Consider the following 19,757-nt stretch of genomic DNA (forward strand, 5'->3'; position numbering starts at 1 on the left):
GGCCTCCAGAAGAACAGGAACCCCCCCCCCCCATCCCCCGTCCATGGCCTTGACGGCCCGTTCAAAGAGCCCCTCACCACGCCATCCAGCCAAGAACTCTCGTCGGGTTTCATGACCCCAAGCTGGGCGGCGGCCTCACGCATTTTACATTTCAGCATTATGTGAAAAGCTGACAACTCAAGACGGCCTCGGCCCTGTTTTGGCAAACGCAGCAGGATGTGCCGGCCTTCCGGGATGGGGGATGGAAGCCCTGGACTATCACCCCGTAGGGTGTGATAATGTGTCAGAAGAATGGGGCACCTAGCCATGCTGTATCTACGATGGTACAATTGCTGGTGCCATGGCATTGGGCAGGGGGGTCTCCAAACTTTCTAAGCAAAGGGCCAATTTAGGTTTCAGGCTTTAGGGGGGGGGGGGCAGACTGTGGCCCACGGGAGTAAAAAATGCCCTGGCATCAACCCCCCATCATTGGTGTCAGTGGGAGGAATAGTGCCCCATCATTGGTGTCAGTGGGAGCAATAGTGTCCCATCATTGGTGTCAGTGGGAGGAATAGTGTCCCATCATTGGTGTCAGTGGGAGGAATAGTGTCCCATCATTGGTGTCAGTGGGGGGAATAGTGTCCCATCATTGGTGTCAGTGGGAGGAATAGTGTCCCATCATTGGTGTCAGTGGGAGGAATAGTGTCCCATCATTGGTGTCAGTGGGAGGAATAGTGTCCCATCATTGGTATCAGTGGGAGGAATAGTGTCCCATCATTGGTGTCAGTGGGAGGAATAGTGTCCCATCGTTGGTGTCACTGGGAGGAATAGTGTCCCATCGTTGGTGTCAGTGGGGGGAATAGTGCCCCATCATTGGTGTCACTGGGAGGAATAGTGTCCCATCATTGGTGTCAGTGGGGGGAATAGTGTCCCATCATTGGTGTCAGTGGGAGGAATAGTGTCCCATCATTGGTGTCAGTGAGAGGAATAGTGTCCCATCATTGGTGTCGGTGGGAGGAATAGTGTCCTATCATTGGTGTCAGTGGGAGGAATAGTGTCCCATCATTGGTGTCGGTGGGAGGAATAGTGTCCCATCATTGGTGTCAGTGAGAGGAATAGTGTCCCATCATTGGTGTCAGTGGGAGGAATAGTGTCCCATCATTGGTGTCGGTGGGAGGAATAGTGTCCCATCATTGGTGTCAGTGGGAGGAATAGTGTCCCATCATTGGTGTCAGTGGGAGGAATAGTGTCCCATCATTGGTGTCAGTGGGAGGAATAGTGTCCCATCATTGGTGTCAGTGAGAGGAATAGTGTCCCATCATTGGTGTCAGTGGGAGGAATAGTGTCCCATCATTGGTATCAGTGAGAGGAATAGTGTCCCATCATTGGTGTCAGTGAGAGGAATAGTGTCCCATCATTGGTATCAGTGAGAGGAATAGTGTCCCATCATTGGTGTCAGTGGGAGGAATAGTGTCCCATCATTGGTGTCAGTGAGAGGAATAGTGTCCCATCATTGGTGTCAGTGGGAGGAATAGTGTCCCATCATCGGTATCTATCATTGGGAGGAATAGTGTCCCATCATTGGTGTCAGTGGGAGGAATAGTGTCCCATCATTGGTGTCAGTGGGAGGAATAGTGTCCCATCATTGGTGTCAGTGAGAGGAATAGTGTCCCATCATTGGTGTCAGTGGGAGGAATAGTGTCCCATCATCGGTATCTATCAGTGGGAGGAATAGTGTCCCATCATTGGTGTCAGTGGGAGGAATAGTGTCCCATCATTGGTGTCAGTGGGAGGAATAGTGTCCCATCATTGGTGTCAGTGGGAGGAAAAGCGACGCAGTGCCGAATCACAAAAAATGGCCTGGTCAGGAAGGGGGTAAATCCTTTCCAGGGCTGAAGTGGTTAAAAATCATTCCATGGCCCTTATAGGAAGACACAAGGGAATGGAAGGTGTTGAGTGCGTTGGGTTGGCGGTTAGTATTGCGACGTGTCCCGTATACGACGAGGTGTGATCATGTCATGGCGCTCTGATCCGGTGCCAGCTCATTCCTCTGCAGATATACCGGCACTGTGTTCTTCTCATGTGCAGATCAGCCCCAGTTATTAGTCTGGACATTCTTCTTCCCGGAGTTGTTTGTGTGTTTTGGCAACACCTCGTTATTATTCCTGACACATTTCACGCCGGACAGTTTCACCGGCGCGGAACAGCAAACGACAACGGGGAAAATGTTTCCCTTCCCTGAAGACGCAGAGCTTAAAGCGCTATTAACCCCAAAACCAAAAATTCTATATATTGCCGCTTTCGCATCTTCAGATGTGGCGGCTCCTATATTGGAATTGGAGGGACTTTATCTGCGCGCTCCAACGTCAGGTTTGGGCCCCAACGTACCGGCCAGCAAGGAAAGAGTTTGACTAGTGCTAACAAATTATTATCTTTGCACCTTAAAGTGCTATTACACCCGTGGCGAGGCAAGACTATTCAGATGAATGGGCTCTCATGCCCGCGTAAAACTGCGGCCTGCACAGGTGTGAAGTGCCCCCATTCTGGATGAAGGAGAACAGGAGGCATCTTTGGGCACACACAGATCCACAGTCCTGCTCTGTTACCGGACATCTCGGCTGCCGGGCACGTGCATCGGCTCCCGAGTGACGCGGCGGGCGCATTGCACCCCCTAGAAGACCGGGAAGCCCAGGGCGTCGTATGACACCTGCCCAGGAGGGGAGAACCCTCCTGTGGATGTCATGGCCCAGATTCACAAAGGACTTACGACGGCGTATCTCCACATACGCCGTCGTAAGTCCGAATGTGCGCCGTCGTATCTTTGCGACTGATTCATAGAATCAGATACGCCTCACTGTTGCCAAGATATGAGCGACGTAAGTCTCCTACGCCGTCGTATCTTGGGGTGCATATTTCCGCTGGCCACTAGGGGCACTTCCGTATATTTCCGCGTTGAATATGCAAATGAGCTAGATACGCCGATTCACGAACGTACTTGCACCGGGCGTATTAAAATACGCTGTTTACATAAGGCGTACGACCGGCGTAACTTTACCCCTCATAAAGCAGGGGTAAGTCATGTTAAGGTATGGACGTCGGAAACGTCGGAACAGCGTCGTATTTGACGTTGTTTGCGTAAGTCGTACGTGAATAGGGCTGGGCGTAGGTTACGTTCACGTCAACTAAACATTGAGCCAGCGTAATTTACAGAGAAAATTTGACGTGATACTGAACATGCGCGCGCATGCGCTGTTCGTTAGGCGCGTCATTTACGTGGGGTCATTTACGATTCATTTCCATACAACACGCCCCCTACCAGCCTACTTTGAATTACGCGCGCTTACGCCGGCCCATTTACACTACGCCGCCGCAACTTACAGAGCAAGTGCTTTGTGAATACTGCACTTGCCTGTCTAAGTTGCGGCGGCGTATCGTAAATAGGATACGCTACGCCCGACTAAAGATACGCCATTGTATCTGAATCTGGCCCCATATGTCTATGGGCGGGAAGGAAGCGGTTAAAAAAAAAAAAACACAACACACTTGGATCGCCAGATGAAAATAAAGGAAAGAAAGGCTAAAAAGAAAAAAGAAAACGAATGCAGCCGTCACATCTAAGAATAAGTAAGCTGCGATATAATAAATGTTTGCTTTCGGGAACTTATACCGCTTTAGCCACTTGCCGACCGCCTACCGCGTATTTACTGCAGCAGGTAGGTTCTATTGCACGAAATCTCGTACCCGTATGTCATTTTGTGCAGCAGCCACTGGGTGGCGCCAAAGGCACAATTGCACGCTGATTGAACACAGGGGATGCCAATCAGCTGGTCTGGTGAACCTGATGTCCGCCGGCCACCCACGATCGCTAAGGAACACCGATCTCTGTCTTCACCCCATCAGAGCACCCCCTAGGGACACATTTAACCCTTTCATTGCCCCCTTCCCAGCCAGTGTCATTAGTACAGTGATAGTGCATTTTTTTTAGCACCGATCACTGTATTGGTGTCGCTGGTCCCCGAAAAGTGTCCGATTTGTCTTTCGCAATGTCGCAGTCCCGCTAATAATCGCTGATCGCCGCCATTACTAGTGAAAAAAAAAAAAAAAGTCCAGAAATCTATCCCCTATTTGGTAGTCCAGGGGTCTCAAACTGGCGGCCCTCCAGCTGTTGCAAAACTACAGTTCCCATAAGCCTACCCAAGCCCACCAATGCAGCCTACCAGAGCCCATCAATGCAGCCTACCAGAGCCCACCAATGCAGCCTACCAGAGCCCATCAATGCTGCCTACCAGAGCCCATCAATGTAGCCTACCAGTGCCCATCAATGTAGCCTACCAGTGCCCATCAATTTAGCCTACCAGTGCCCATCAATTTAGCCTACCAGAGCCCATCAATGTAGCCTACCAGAGCCCATCAATGCAGCCTACCAGAGCCCATCAATGCAGCCTACCAGAGCCCATCAATGCAGCCTACCAGAGCCCATCAATGCAGCCTACCAGAGCCCATCAATGCAGCCTCTCCAGAGCCCATTAATGCAGCCTCACCAGATCCCATCAATGCAGCCTCACCAGATCCCATCAATGCAGCCTCACCAGAGCCCATCAATGTAGCCTACCAGTGCCCATCAATAAATGTTTGCTTGCTTCCATTCATTTGGGAGTCGGGACACAGACAGTCCTCCCCCCCCCCCCACGCTGCGGTCTGCTGATGCTTAGTTGCTTGCTACAGAGAGGAGAGAAGAGTGGGAACACCAGTGGCCGGGCGCCCCTAGGCAGCAGTGTGCCCTAGGCGGCTTCCTAGTTTGCCTAGTGGTAGCACCGGCCCTGACCAATGCATAGGTGTGAACCGGGCCTCACTCCCAACCCCCTAATAATAATGAATTGTTTATAAATGAACCGCTAACAATTATCCCCTCCAGGTGCACCGTTCACCCAACGCTACTGACCCTGAGAAGAAGGCTTTATAATAATCATTAATGAACCCCTATCCCTAACTCTACCTCTATCCCTAACTCTACCCCTATCCCCAACTCTACCCATATCCCCAACTCTATCCCCAACTCTACCCCTATCCCCAACTCTACCCCTATCCCTAACTCTACCCCTATCCCTAACTCTACCCCTATCCCTAACTCTACCCCTAACTCTACCCCTATCCCTAACTCTACCCCTATCCCCAACTCTACCCATATCCCCAACTCTATCCCCAACTCTACCCCTATCCCCAACTCTACCCCTATCCCTAACTCTACCCCTATCCCTAACTCTACCCCTATCCCTAACTCTACCTCTAACTCTACCCCTATCCCTAACTCTACCCCTATCCCTAACTCTACCCCTATCCCCAACTCTACCCATATCCCAACTCTATCCCCAACTCTACCCCTATCCCCAACTCTACCCCTATCCCTAACTCTACCCCTATCCCTAACTCTACCCCTATCCCTAACTCTACCCCTAACTCTACCCCTATCCCTAACTCTACCCCTATCCCCAACTCTACCCATATCCCCAACTCTATCCCCAACTCTACCCCTATCCCCAACTCTACCCCTATCCCTAACTCTACCCCTATCCCTAACTCTACCCCTATCCCTAACTCTACCCCTAACTCTACCCCTATCCCTAACTCTACCCCTATCCCTAACTCTACCCCTATCCCCAACTCTACCCCTATCCCCAACTCTACCCCTATCCCCAACTCTACCCCTATCCCCAACTCTACCCCTATCCCCAACTCTACCCCTATCCCCAACTCTACCCCTATCCCTAACTCTACCCCTATCCCCAACTCTACCCCTATCCCCAACTCTACCCCATATCCCCAACTCTACCCCTATCCCCAACTCTACCCCTATCCCCAACTCTACCCCTATCCCTAACTCTACCCCTATCCCTAACTCTACCCCTATCCCCAACTCTACCCCTATCCCCAACTCTACCCCTGTCCCAACTCTATCCCTATCCCTAACACTACCCCTATCCCTAACTCTACCCCTATCCCTAACTCTACCCCTCTCCCCAACTCTACCCCTATCCCTAACTCTACCTCTATCCCTAACTCTACCTCTATCCCTAACTCTACCCCTATCCCTAACTCTACCCCTATCCCCAACTCTACCCCTATCCCCAACTCTACCCCTATCCCCAACTCTACCCCTATCCCCAACTCTACCCCTAACTCTACCCCTATCCCCAACTCTACCCCTATCCCCAACTCTACCCCTATCCCCAACTCTACCCCTATCCCTACCCCTATCCCCAACTCTACCTCTATCCCTAACTCTACCCCTATCCCCAACTCTACCCTATCCCCAACTCTACCCCTATCCCCAACTCTACCCCTATCCCCAACTCTACCCCTATCCCTAACTCTACCCCTATCCCCAACTCTACCCCTATCCCCAACTCTACCCCTATCCCCAACTCTACCCCTATCCCCAACTCTACCCCTATCCCCAACTCTATCCCTAACTCTACCCCTATCCCCAACTCTACCCCTATCCCCAACTCTACCCCTATCCCCAACTCTACCCCTATCCCCAACTCTACCCCTATCCCCAACTCTACCCCTATCCCCAACTCTACCCCTATCCCTAACTCTACCCCTATCCCCAACTCTACCCCTATCCCCAACTCTACCCCATATCCCCAACTCTACCCCTATCCCCAACTCTACCCCTATCCCCAACTCTACCCCTATCCCCAACTCTACCCCTATCCCTAACTCTACCCCTATCCCTAACTCTACCCCTATCCCCAACTCTACCCCTGTCCCCAACTCTACCCCTGTCCCCAACTCTATCCCTATCCCTAACTCTACCCTATCCCTAACTCTACCCCTATCCCTAACTCTACCCCTCTCCCCAACTCTACCCCTATCCCTAACTCTAGCCCTATCCCTAACTCTAGCCCTATCCCTAACTTTAGCCCTATCCCTAACTCTAGCCCTATCCCTAACTCTAGCCCTATCCCTAACTCTACCTCTATCCCCAACTCTACCCCTATCCCCAACTCTACCCCTATCCCCAACTCTACCCCTATCCCCAACTCTACCCCTATCCCCAACTCTACCCCTATCCCTAACTCTACCCCTATCCCTAACTCTACCCCTATCCCTAACTCTACCCCTATCCCCAACTCTACCCCTATGCCTAACTCTACCTCTATCCCTAACTCTAGCCCTATGCCTAACTCTACCCCTATGCCTAACTCTACCTCTATCCCTAACTCTACCCCTATCCCTATCTCTACCCCTATCCCTAACTCTACCCCTATCCCCAACTCTACCCCTATCCCCAACTCTACCCCTATCCCCAACTCTACCCCTATCCCTAACTCTACCCCTATCCCTAACTCTACCTCTATCCCTAACTCTACCCCTATCCCTAACTCTACCTCTATCCCTAACTCTACCTCTATCCCTAACTCTACCCCTATCCCTAACTCTACCCCTATCCCTAACTCTACCCCTATCCCTAACTCTACCCCTATCCCTAACTCTACCCCTATCCCTAACTCTACCCCTATCCCTAACTCTAGCCCTATCCCTAACTCTAGCCCTATCCCTAACTCTAGCCCTATCCCCAACTCTACCCCTATCCCTAACTCTACCCCTATCCCTAACTCTACCCCTATCCCTAACTCTACCCCTATCCCTAACTCTACCCCTATCCCTAACCCTATCCCTAACTCTACCCCTATCCCTAACCCTATCCCTAACTCTACCCCTATCCCTAACTCTACCCCTATCCCTAACTCTATCCCCAACTCTACCCCTATCCCTAACTCTACCCCTATCCCTAACCCTATCCCTAACTCTACCCCTATCCCTAACTCTACCCCTATCCCTAACTCTACCCTATCCCCAACTCTACCCCTATCCCCAACTCTACCCCTATCCCCAACTCTACCCCTATCCCTAACTCTACCCCTATCCCTAACCCTATCCCTAACTCTACCCCTATCCCTAACCCTATCCCTAACTCTACCCCTATCCCTAACTCTACCCCTATCCCTACCCCTATCCCTAACTCTACCCCTATCCCTAACTCTACCCCTATCCCTAACTCTACCCCTATCCTAACCCTATCCCTAACTCTACCCCCTATCCCTAACTCTACCCCTATCCCTAACCCTATCCCTAACTCTACCCCTATCCCTAACTCTACCCCTATCCCCAACTCTACCCCTATCCCCAACTCTACCCCTATCCCTAACTCTACCCCTATCCCTAACCCTATCCCTAACTCTACCCCTATCCCTAACTCTACCCCTATCCCTAACTCTACCCCTATCCCTAACTCTACCCCTATCCCCAACTCTACCCCTATTCCTAACTCTACCCCTATCCCTAACTCTACCCCTATCCCTAACCCTATCCCTAACTCTACCCCTATCCCTAACTCTACCCCTATCCCTACCCCTATCCCTAACTCTACCCCTATCCCTACCCCTACCCCTAACTCTACCCCTATCCCCAACTCTACCCCTACCCCTATCCCTAACTCTAGCCCTAAATAATAATAATATGATAAATAAATAAATAAGTAAAAAAAATGAAAAAGCTGAACAACAAAAAAACAAACAATGAAACTGATTATATTTTTCTCTATTGGCTAATAAAAAATTCCAAAACTTAAAAATGCTTTAAAAACACACAAAAAGTTTTGACTACTTACAAGGAAGACGCAGCTTTACGTGGCGTCCACAGGTGGGCGGAGCTGGCAGGTAGCGAGCGCAGCGCCTATAAATAGACTCCTCTAATCCTCTTCAGGAAAAATGAAACTGTAAAAGCCGCGCGTGCTCTAACCCGCCAGCGACGGCTCCCGGCCGCACCCAACTTTAATTAAAGTGAAGATTATCACTGTGACTCATCAGCAGGAACCATATGGAGTCCTCTGTGCTCCTCCACTGCCTCTGCTGGCCGGACAGAGAACTGCACAACACTGACAGATGGAAAACACACAAAGTAATACAGATCAGTGTTTGTTAAAGGGTAACTCCACTTCCGTGGAGAAAAATAGCAAAAATATATATATATCTCTCTATCATATACAATTACTTCATATATTGTAATTGAATGTTATTAAACATTCCCTTTTCTTTTCAATCTGCAGCCGCTGTAACTTTCTGTAAAATTCAATATGGCCGCCTGGAGGGGTTCTGTACACAGATGGTATACAGAGCGCCCCCCCCCAAAAAAATGTAATCTTCTACTTGTGTGATTGGCTCACTGATTTTCCCAGAAGTCTGCACTAAGATACAAGTCATATTCCGGGCATCCCCTGCAACAAAAATGTCATTTGACTCTGATGTGAAGAGGAGGAGGGGGGGGTTGGGAACGCTGATGTAAAGGGGGGGACTGGGACTCTGATGTGAAGACGTCAGATAGGACTGAGGACTCTGAAGTAAAGGGGGGAGACGAACAAGACTGAGGACCTGTCAGTGCCCTTCAGTGCTGCCTATCAGAGCCCATCAGTGCCCTTCAGTGCCTCCTATCGGTGCCACCTATCAGTGCTGCTTATTAGAGCCCATCAGAGCCACCCATCAGTGCCCTTCAGTGCCTCCTATCAGAGCCCTTTAGTGCCACCTATCAAAGCCCATCAGTGCTGCCTATTAGAGCCATCTATCAGTGCCACCTATCAGTGCTGCCTATTAGAGCCAATCAGAGCCACCTATCAATGCCCTTCAGTGCCTCCTATCAGAGCCACCTATCAGTGCTGCCTATCAGAGCCCATCAGTGCTGCCTATCGGAGCCCATCAGTGCTGCCTATCAGAGCCAGTGCCACCTATCAGTGCCGCCTATCAGAGCCCATCAGTGCCACCTATCAATGCCCTTCAGTGCTGCCTCTTAGAGCCCATCAGTGCCCATCATTGCCCTTCAGTGCCTCCTATCAGAGCCTTTCAGTGCTGCCAATCAAAGCTCATCAGAGCTGCATATTAGAGCCACCTATCAGTGCCCTTCAGTGCTGCCTATCAGAGCCTTTCAGTGCCACCTGTCAGTGCACATCAGTGAAGGAGAAAAACTACCCATCTACAAAATTTTATAACAAAATTATTATTTTTTTCTTAATTTTCGGCCTTTTTTCATTTGTTTAGCAAAAAATAAAAAACCCCAGAGGTGATAAAATACAACCAAAAGAAATCTCTATCTGTGTGAAGAAAATGATGAAAATATCACTTGTATACAATGTCACATGACCGAGTAATTGTCATTCAAAGTGCGACATCTCTGAGAGCTGAACATCGTCCTGGGCGGGAGGGGGAGGGGAAAGTGATTAAAGGATAATGATACTTTTAGTACAACGCCCCTCCCCCTCTCCATATCTTATACTGAAGGTGGCCACATACCAGGAGAATTTCATTCTTTCAGAATCTTCGATCGCTTTTCAGGTGCAGGGGGGGAGGGGGAGGGGAATTGCACAACTTTCTCAAAAACAAGACAAGTTGAAGGATAATGATTGGTGAGATCTGTATGGGGGGGGGGGATTATCTCCAATAGATTGGTGACATCACGTTATCTAATCCTTGTCTGAGAATCCCACTAAACTCTTCTTATCATCTATTTGTTTGACTTTTCCCTAATAAGTGGAAAATAACGAGCCCCCCGCCTGCTAATCGCTGTGTGTCGTGCAATCTTCATCGCCGTATAATGTCTTTGTTTTTTACTAGTCCAAGGACCCCCGGAGTCCGGCCAATCATAATCCCAGTCTGATTCCAACTAAACACATAGAGGGGGTCACAGGGCATGTCCAGTAGCCGGCTTGGACCATGGCGGCCCCCCCCCCCCCCAACACGGCCTGTCTTATTTAAACTCCACATTTGTTGAGAAACAATAATACAATTTAATTAAATTAAATAAATAAAAAAAAAAAATATATATATATATATATATATATATATATATATAAATTATTATAATAATAATAATAATACTATTAATAATAATGATGATGATGATAATAATAAAATAATAAAATAACATTAAAAGTTCACAGACATTAATTAATTCTACTATATATACAGAAAATGCATTTTGGTGAGATAAAAAAATATAATATAATATAAAATTAAATTAAATAAAAAAAAATAGAAAAATAATATATATATATATATATATATACATAGATAGATATATACATATATTTGCAAAGAAGTGTAGGAGAAGGTGCACAACAAGTGCCAGTGTCAGTGTCTTCCCACTGACTATATATATATATATATATATATGAAAAAAGTTCAAGAGTTGCTGCACCTCAAATCATTTCTTTATTTTTCAAAAATCTTCATAAAGGTTACATACCAAAAAAGTATTCAAAGATATTCAGACGTGGTGGACATGTCTGAATATCTTTGAATACTTTTTTGGTATGTAACCTTTATGAAGATATTTGAAAAATAGCTGTGATTGGGGTGCCCTCTGTGACCTCGGACCTTTGCTTATAACATTTAAAGTGGCAATTGCAAATAATAAATGGTTGGCAACACTTGCTGCATATTTAGTGGAATTAATGTCGCTTTGCACTTTAAATGTTATTTTTTATATATATATATATGTTTTATTATTGTTTTTTTAATTAAATTTGATAAAATGTTATATTATATATTTTTTTATCTCACCAAAAATGAAATTGTCTGTATATTTAGTGGAATTAATATCTCTTTGCACTTTAAGGCCCCATACACACGAGAGGATTTATCCGCGGACCGTTTCCGCGGATAAATCCTCTCGAGGATTTCCGAGGATTTTGATCCGATGGAGTGTACTCACCATCGGATCGAAATCCCATCGCGATGACGTGTCGCGCCGTCGCCGCGATGATGACGCGGCGACGTGCGCGACGCTGTCATATAAGGAATTCCACGCATGCGTCGAATCATTACGACGCATGCGGGGGATCCATTCGGACGGATTGATCCGGTGAGTCTGTACAGACCAGCGGATCAATCCGTTGGGATGGATTCAAGCGGATAGATTTTAAAGCATGTCTTAAAATTTTTATCCGCTGGAAATCCATCCCAGGGGATAAAAATCTGCGGAAACAGATCCGCTGGATTGTACACACCAGGGGATCTATCCGCTGGAGCTGGTCCGAGGATCAATTCCAGCGGATGGATCCTCTTGTGTGTACGGGGCCTAAGTGTTTTTATATATATATATATATATTAATTATTATTACTCTCTATCTCTCTCTCTCTCTCCATATATATATATATTTTAGTGCAAAGTGCAAAGAGACATTAAATAATGTCCACTAAATATACAAGAAGTGGTGCTTGCTGTATATTTAGTGGAATATACCAACAATAGAAAAAAAATATATATGATAAAATATAAAAGAATAAAACAACATTTAAAGTGCAAAGAGACATTCATTTATTCCACTAAATATACAGAAAATGTTATTTTTGGTGAGATAAAATTGATATAAATAGTATAAAATTTAATTACATGAAATAAAAAAAAACAATAGAAAAAAACATAATAATAAAATAACAAAAAAAAAAAATAACACTTAGGCCCCATACACACGAGAGAATTTATCCGCGGATACGGTCCAGCGGACCGTTTCCACGGATAAATCCTCTCAAAGATTTCCGCAGATTTCTATGCGATGGAGTGTACACACCATCGCATTGAAATCCGCGCGGAAATCCTCTGGCGATGACGTGTCGCGCCGTCGCCGCGATTATGACGCGGCGACGGCGCGACGCTGTCATATAAGGAATTCCACGCATGCGTCAAATCATTACGACGCGTGCGGGGAATCCCTTTGGACGGATGGATCCGGTGAGTCTGTACAGACGAGCGGATCCATCCGTTGGGATGGATTCCAGCAGATGGATTTGTTGTGCATGTCAGCAAATATCCGATCTGCTGGAATCCATCCCAGAGGAGATTTCTCCGTGGAAACAGATCCGCTGGCGTGTACACACCATAGGATCTATCCGCAGAAACCCATTTGCTGGGATTTATCTGCGGATGGATTCTATCGTGTGTACGGGGCCTTAGAGTGCAAAGAGTTTTGTATTAATTCCACTAAATATACAGAAAATTTCATTTTTTGGTGAGATAAAAAAATATATAATAAAGAATTTAATTAAATTAAAAAAAAACTATAGAAAAAACATAATAATAAAATATAAAAATATAAAATAACACTTAATGTGCAAAGAGACATTAATTAATTCCACTAAATATACAGAAAATAACATTTTTGGTGAGATAAAAAAATATATATAATATAAAATGTTATTAAATTTAATAAAAAAATAGAAAAAAACATAATAATAAAATAAATAAATAAAATAAAATATATATATATATATATAAAAAAAAAGTGCAAAGAGACATTAATTTCACTAAATATACAGACAATTTCATTTTTGGTGAGATAAAAAAAATATACAATATAACATTTTATTAAATTAAATTTAGAAAAACAATATAAAAAATAAAAAAAGTTATAAAATATAAAAAAATAAAATAACATTTAAAGTGCAAAGCGACATTAATTCCACTAAATATGCAGCAAGTGTTGCCAACTATTTATTATTTGCACGTGGCACTTTAAATGTTATAAGCAAAGGTTTGAGGGCACCCCAATCACAGCTACTTAGTAGACACATCACCGGGTTCCGACTTGCCTGAATTCGAACCCATGAGAATATATTCCGGTGTTTTGGACTTTGGAGGAGGAAGCTGGGAAACACTCAGAACGCTGATCTTAATTGAGGTGTGAATGGATGAGGAATACACATTTGTCCTTTGAATGGCAGTTTCTGTTACCTGTAAGTGACTCATTATTTGCTAAAAGAACAACATGCCCTCCAGCCGAGAGAGCAGGAAACATCCAAGTTCTGTAAACAGAGAATGGAAAAGATGCTTTTCAGTTATCCAGGTAGTCACAGAGTACTTCTGAGGCCAGTCTGTATTCACTAGAGCAGCCTTTTTACCCCAGAGGAACCCCTAAAATGTTCAGGTCTAGGGGAACCCCCAATAAAAACCAATCACTGGGGGTTATTGGGAACAATGTTCCTTACATTGGTGATCAGCAGTGGCGGCTGGTGCTCAAATTTTTTGGGGGGGCACAAACAAACAAAAACAAAAAATTTGCCACTGTGCCAAACGCAGCCACTGTGACTATCAATTGTTGCCACTGTGCCAAACGCAGCCACTGTGCCCATCAATTGTTGCCAGTGTGCCCATCAATTGTTGCCAGTGTGCCATCAATTGTCGCCACTGTGACCATCAATTGTCGCCACTGTGCCATCAATTGTTGCCACTGTGCCATCAATTGTCGCCACTGTGCCATCAATTGTCGCCACTGTGACCATCAATTGTCGCCACTGTGCCATCAATTGTAGCCACTGTGCCCATCAATTGTCACCACTGTGCCAAACGCAGCCACTGTGCCCATCAATTGTTGCCACTGTGCCAAACGCAGCCACTGTGCCCATCAATTGTTGCCACTGTGCCAAATGCAGCCACTGTGCCCATCAATTTTCGCCACTGTGCCATCAAACGTAGCCACTGTGCCATCAAACGTAGCCACTGTGCCATCAAATGCAGCCACTGTGCCATTAAAAGCAACCAGTTTGCCCCTTAAAATGCTGCCAGATTGCTCCTTACATTGGTGATCAGTGAGAAGAATGTCCCTTACATTGGTGATCAGTGGGAAGAATGTCCCTTACATTGGTGATCAGTGGGAAGAATGTTCCTTACATTGGTGATCAGTGGGAAGAATGTTCCTTACATTGGTGATCAGTGAGAAGAATGTTCCTTACACTGGTGATCAGTGAGAAGAATGTTCCTTACATTGGTGATCAGTGGGAAGAATGTCCCTTACACTGGTGATCAGTGGGAAGAATGTCCCTTACATTGGTGATCAGTGAGAAGAATGTTCCTTACACTGGTGATCAGTGGGAAGAATGTCCCTTACATTGGTGATCAGTGAGAAGAATGTCCCTTACATTGGTGATCAGTGGGAAGAATGTTCCTTACATTGGTGATCAGTGAGAAGAATGTTCCTTACACTGGTGATCAGTGGGAAGAATGTCCCTTACATTGGTGATCAGTGAGAAGAATGTCCCTTACATTGGTGATCAGTGAGAAGAATGTTCCTTACACTGGTGATCAGTGGGAAGAATGTCCCTTACATTGGTGATCAGTGAGAAGAATGTCCCTTACATTGGTGATCAGTGGGAAGAATGTCCCTTACATTGGTGATCAGTGAGAAGAATGTTCCTTACATTGGTGATCAGTGGGAAGAATGTCCCTTACACTGGTGATCAGTGAGAAGAATGTTCCTTACATTGGTGATCAGTGAGAAGAATGTCCCTTACATTGGTGATCAGTGAGAAGAATGTCTCTTACATTGGTGATCAGTGGGAAGAATGTCCCTTACATTGGTGATCAGTGGGAAGAATGTTCCTTACATTGGTGATCAGTGAGAAGAATGTCCCTTACATTGGTGATCAGTGGGAAGAATGCTCCTTACATTGGTGATCAGTGGGAAGAATGTTCCTTACATTGGTGATCAGTGGGAAGAATGTTCCTTACATTGGTGATCAGTGAGAAGAATGTTCCTTACATTGGTGATCAGTGGGAAGAATGTTCCTTACATTGGTGATCAGTGAGAAGAATGTCCCTTACATTGGTGATCAGTGAGAAGAATGCCCTTTACATTGGTGGCCAGTGGGAAGAATGTCCCTTACATTGGTGATCAGTGAGAAGAATGTTCCTTACATTGGTGATCAGTGGGAAGAATGTCCCTTACATTGGTGATCAGTGAGAAGAATGTTCCTTACATTGGTGATCAGTGAGAAGAATGTTCCTTACATTGGTGATCAGTGGGAAGAATGTTCCTTACATTGGTGATCAGTGAGAAGAATGTTCCTTACATTGGTGATCAGTGAGAAGAATGTTCCTTACATTGGTGATCAGGGGGAAGAATGTCCCTTACATTGGTGATCAGTGGGAAGAATGTCCCTTACATTGGTGATCAGTGGGAAGAATGTCCCTTACATTGGTGATCAGTGGGAAGAATGTCCCTTACATTGGTGATCAGTGAGAAGAATGTTCCTTACATTGGTGATCAGTGAGAAGAATGTTCCTTACATTGGTGATCAGTGGGAAGAATGTCCCTTGCATTGGTGATCAGTGAGAAGAATGTTCCTTACATTGGTGATCAGTGAGAAGAATGTCCCTTACATTGGTGATCAGTGAGAAGAATGTTCCTTACATTGGTGATCAGTGGGAAGAATGTTCCTTACATTGGTGATCAGTGAGAAGAATGTTCCTTACATTGGTGATCAGTGAGAAGAATGTCCCTTACATTGGTGATCAGTGGGAAGAATGTTCCTTACATTGGTGATCAGTGGGAAGAATGTTCCTTACATTGGTGATCAGTGAGAAGAATGTCCCTTACATTGGTGATCAGTGGGAAGAATGTCCCTTACATTGGTGATCAGTGGGAAGAATGTTCCTTACATTGGTGATCAGTGGGAAGAATGTCCCTTACATTGGTGATCAGTGAGAAGAATGTCCCTTACATTGGTGATCAGTGAGAAGAATGTCCCTTACATTGGTGATCAGTGGGAAGAATGTCCCTTACATTGGTGATCAGTGAGAAGAATGTCCCTTACATTGGTGATCAGTGAGAAGAATGTCCCTTACATTGGTGATCAGTGGGACGAATGTTCCTTACATTGGTGATCAGAGGGAAGAATGTCCCTTACATTGGTGATCAGTGAGAAGAATGTCCCCTTACATTGGTGATCAGTGGGAAGAATGTTCCTTACATTGGTGATCAGTGAGAAGAATGTTCCTTACATTGGTGATCAGTGAGAAGAATGTTCCTTACATTGGTGATCAGTGAGAAGAATGTTCCTTACATTGGTGATCAGTGGGAAGAATGTCCCTTACATTGGTGATCAGTGAGAAGAATGCCCTTTACATTGGTGGCCAGTGGGAAGAATGTCCCTTACATTGGTGATCAGTGAGAAGAATGTTCCTTACATTGGTGATCAGTGAGAAGAATGTTCCTTACATTGGTGATCAGTGAGAAGAATGTCCCTTACATTGGTGATCAGTGGGAAGAATGTTCCTTACATTGGTGATCAGTGAGAAGAATGTTCCTTACATTGGTGATCAGTGGGAAGAATGTCCCTTACATTGGTGATCAGTGGGAAGAATGTCCCTTACATTGGTGGCCAGTGGGAAGAATGTTCTGGTTCCTTAAACCAGGAAAGATCCAACAAACTGTACTTGGCTCCATTTGTTACATAACACTCTATATAATGTAGAAGATGTGTAGATGTAATAAAACATGAATAATAACTATTGATTATTACATATGAAGTAACATTTCACATATCAGGGACAGTTGTCGCCTTCCCTAACATGAATGAATGGGGTTCAGGAAGCAGCAATAGAATGTTTATTGGGTGTGTATCGGAAAATGGATGGATTTGTTTCTTTTAGAGGAGTTTCCTTGTAATTAGTCGACAATAATTTACAAATGATGTGATCTTTTGTACTTTGCCTCGCGGACGTGTGAACAGTTCTACTCCCTGATAGTGAAGAGATTATGGAATCTTCTCACTACTTCAATGCAAAGAAAACGATTCTGTGTAATACACATGCTGTGTATTGACCCCGCCCACACCCGTGTCATCACCAAGATAAACACAATCAACATTTCTACATGTTCTCTATAGATCAGGGGTCTCCAAACTTTCTAAATAAAGGGCCAGTTTACAAGTGGCGGCTGGTGCTCAACCTTTTCTTTTAGGGGGGGGGGCAAACAAATTGGCAAATACTGAAAGAAAACCCCATCAATTGCAGCCTCACTGTGCCCATCAAATGCAGCCACTGTGCCCATCAAATGCAACCACTGTGCTCATCAAATGCAGCCACTGTGTCCATCAAATGCAGCCACTGTGTCCATCAAATGCAGCCACTGTGCCCATTAAATGCAGCCACTGTACTCATCAAATGCAGCCACTGTGCCCATAAAATGCAGCCACTGTGCCCATAAAATGCAGCCACCGTGCCCATAAAATGCAGCCACAGTGCCCATCAAATGCAGCCACTGTGCTCATAAAATGCAGCCACTGTGCTCATCAAATGCAGCCACTGTGTCCATCAAATGCAGCCACTGTGTCATCAAATGCAGCCACTGTGCCAATCAAATGCAGCCACTGTGCCCATCAAATGCAGCCACTGTGTCCATCAAATGCAGCCACTGTGTCATCAAATGCAGCCACTGGGCCCATCAAATGCAGCCACTGTGTCCATCAAATGCAGCCACTGTATCTCCCCCACCCACTCGCTGTCTGACTGGCACTTACCCCATCTTGGTGGTGGGTCAGGCAGCGGCGAGCTGTGTCCATTATGTGTCTCTTCTTTCATGCTATTTATGAATCTATCCATTATACATTATGGGGGGGGGTGGCGTGATAGAGGGGGCAGCACCCGTGTGCCCTTAATGGATGGGCCGCCACTGCAGTTTACTGTCCTTCAGACTTTAGGGGGGCTGGACTGTGGCCATTGGGAGTTCAGTGGTCAGTGGTAGTACACAGTGCATCTTTGGCATTGGGGGTAAGGGGGGGGGGGGAATGCCCCATCATTGGTGTCAGTGGGAGGAATAGTGCCCCTATATTGGTATCAGTGGAAGGAATAAAGGAATAGTGCCCCATCATTGGTATCAGTGGAAGGAATAGTGCCCCATCATTGGTGTCAGTGGGAGGAATAGTAACCCAATATTGGTATCAGTGGAAGGAATAAAGGAATAGTGCCCCATCATTGGTATCAGTGGAAAGAATAGTACCCCATTGTTGGTGTCAGTGGGAGGAATAGTGCCCCATCATTAATAATAATGGGAGAAATAGTGCTCCATCATTGGTGTCAGTGGGAAGAATTGTGTCCCATATTTGGTGTCAATGGATGGAATAGTGCCCTATCATTGCATTGACGATCGGAATTTCCAATTGGAATTTTTGCCGTCTGAAAATTTGAGAACCAGCTCTCAATCTTTCGTTGGCGGAAATTCCGACAGCAAAAGTCCGATGGAGCCTGCACACGGAATTTCCATCCAAAAGCTCACATCAGACTTCTCTTGTCGGAATTTCCGATCGTGTGTACAGGGCATTGAAAACCAATATATAACAGTTTTCTGGACAGCGGGTGCTCCTTCTATCCTCCGGTGAAGGAACTGTCCCTATCACAAGCTCTCTGGTGGAGAAGTACATTCCATAGTTGGACGTCTGTGTCCTCCACAAACACATATTTCTGTCTCAGAGATATCAGTGCACGTTTGTTTATCCTTCCGAAAGAAAACTTTGGTTTTAGGTTTCCTGATCACTGCTATCCAGTTACATTTTTTACTGGAGGCTGAAGACTTCTTTACTGGAATCTAACACGGTAATTACACAGAGCACAGGTTTACACAGAGCTTCTCCCAGACACCTAACCAAACATCTGTATTGCTGCTTGCATTGTTCCGTCTCATGGCTCTGCCATTGAACACTGTCCTATAAAGTCCCCTTATCGGAGACAGGAATGTGTAACAATACTGCATAGCCTTCTGGGAAGTCTGGATCACGGCCGCTCCTAGGGTCGTAGACGCCTGGGTGCAGAAATATTTCTGGTGCCCCCACATGGGCATGGTCATCTTACCAACTCCTCCCCTTTACAAATGTCTCTATGGCTATGACTCAAACACAGAGATGCTCCCCTAAGAAGTCTTCATTAGTGTCCCCCATCAGAGCCCCCCC

The sequence above is a fragment of the Rana temporaria genome, chromosome 10, assembly GCF_905171775.1.
Source record: "Rana temporaria chromosome 10, aRanTem1.1, whole genome shotgun sequence".
Taxonomy (NCBI): domain Eukaryota; kingdom Metazoa; phylum Chordata; class Amphibia; order Anura; family Ranidae; genus Rana; species Rana temporaria.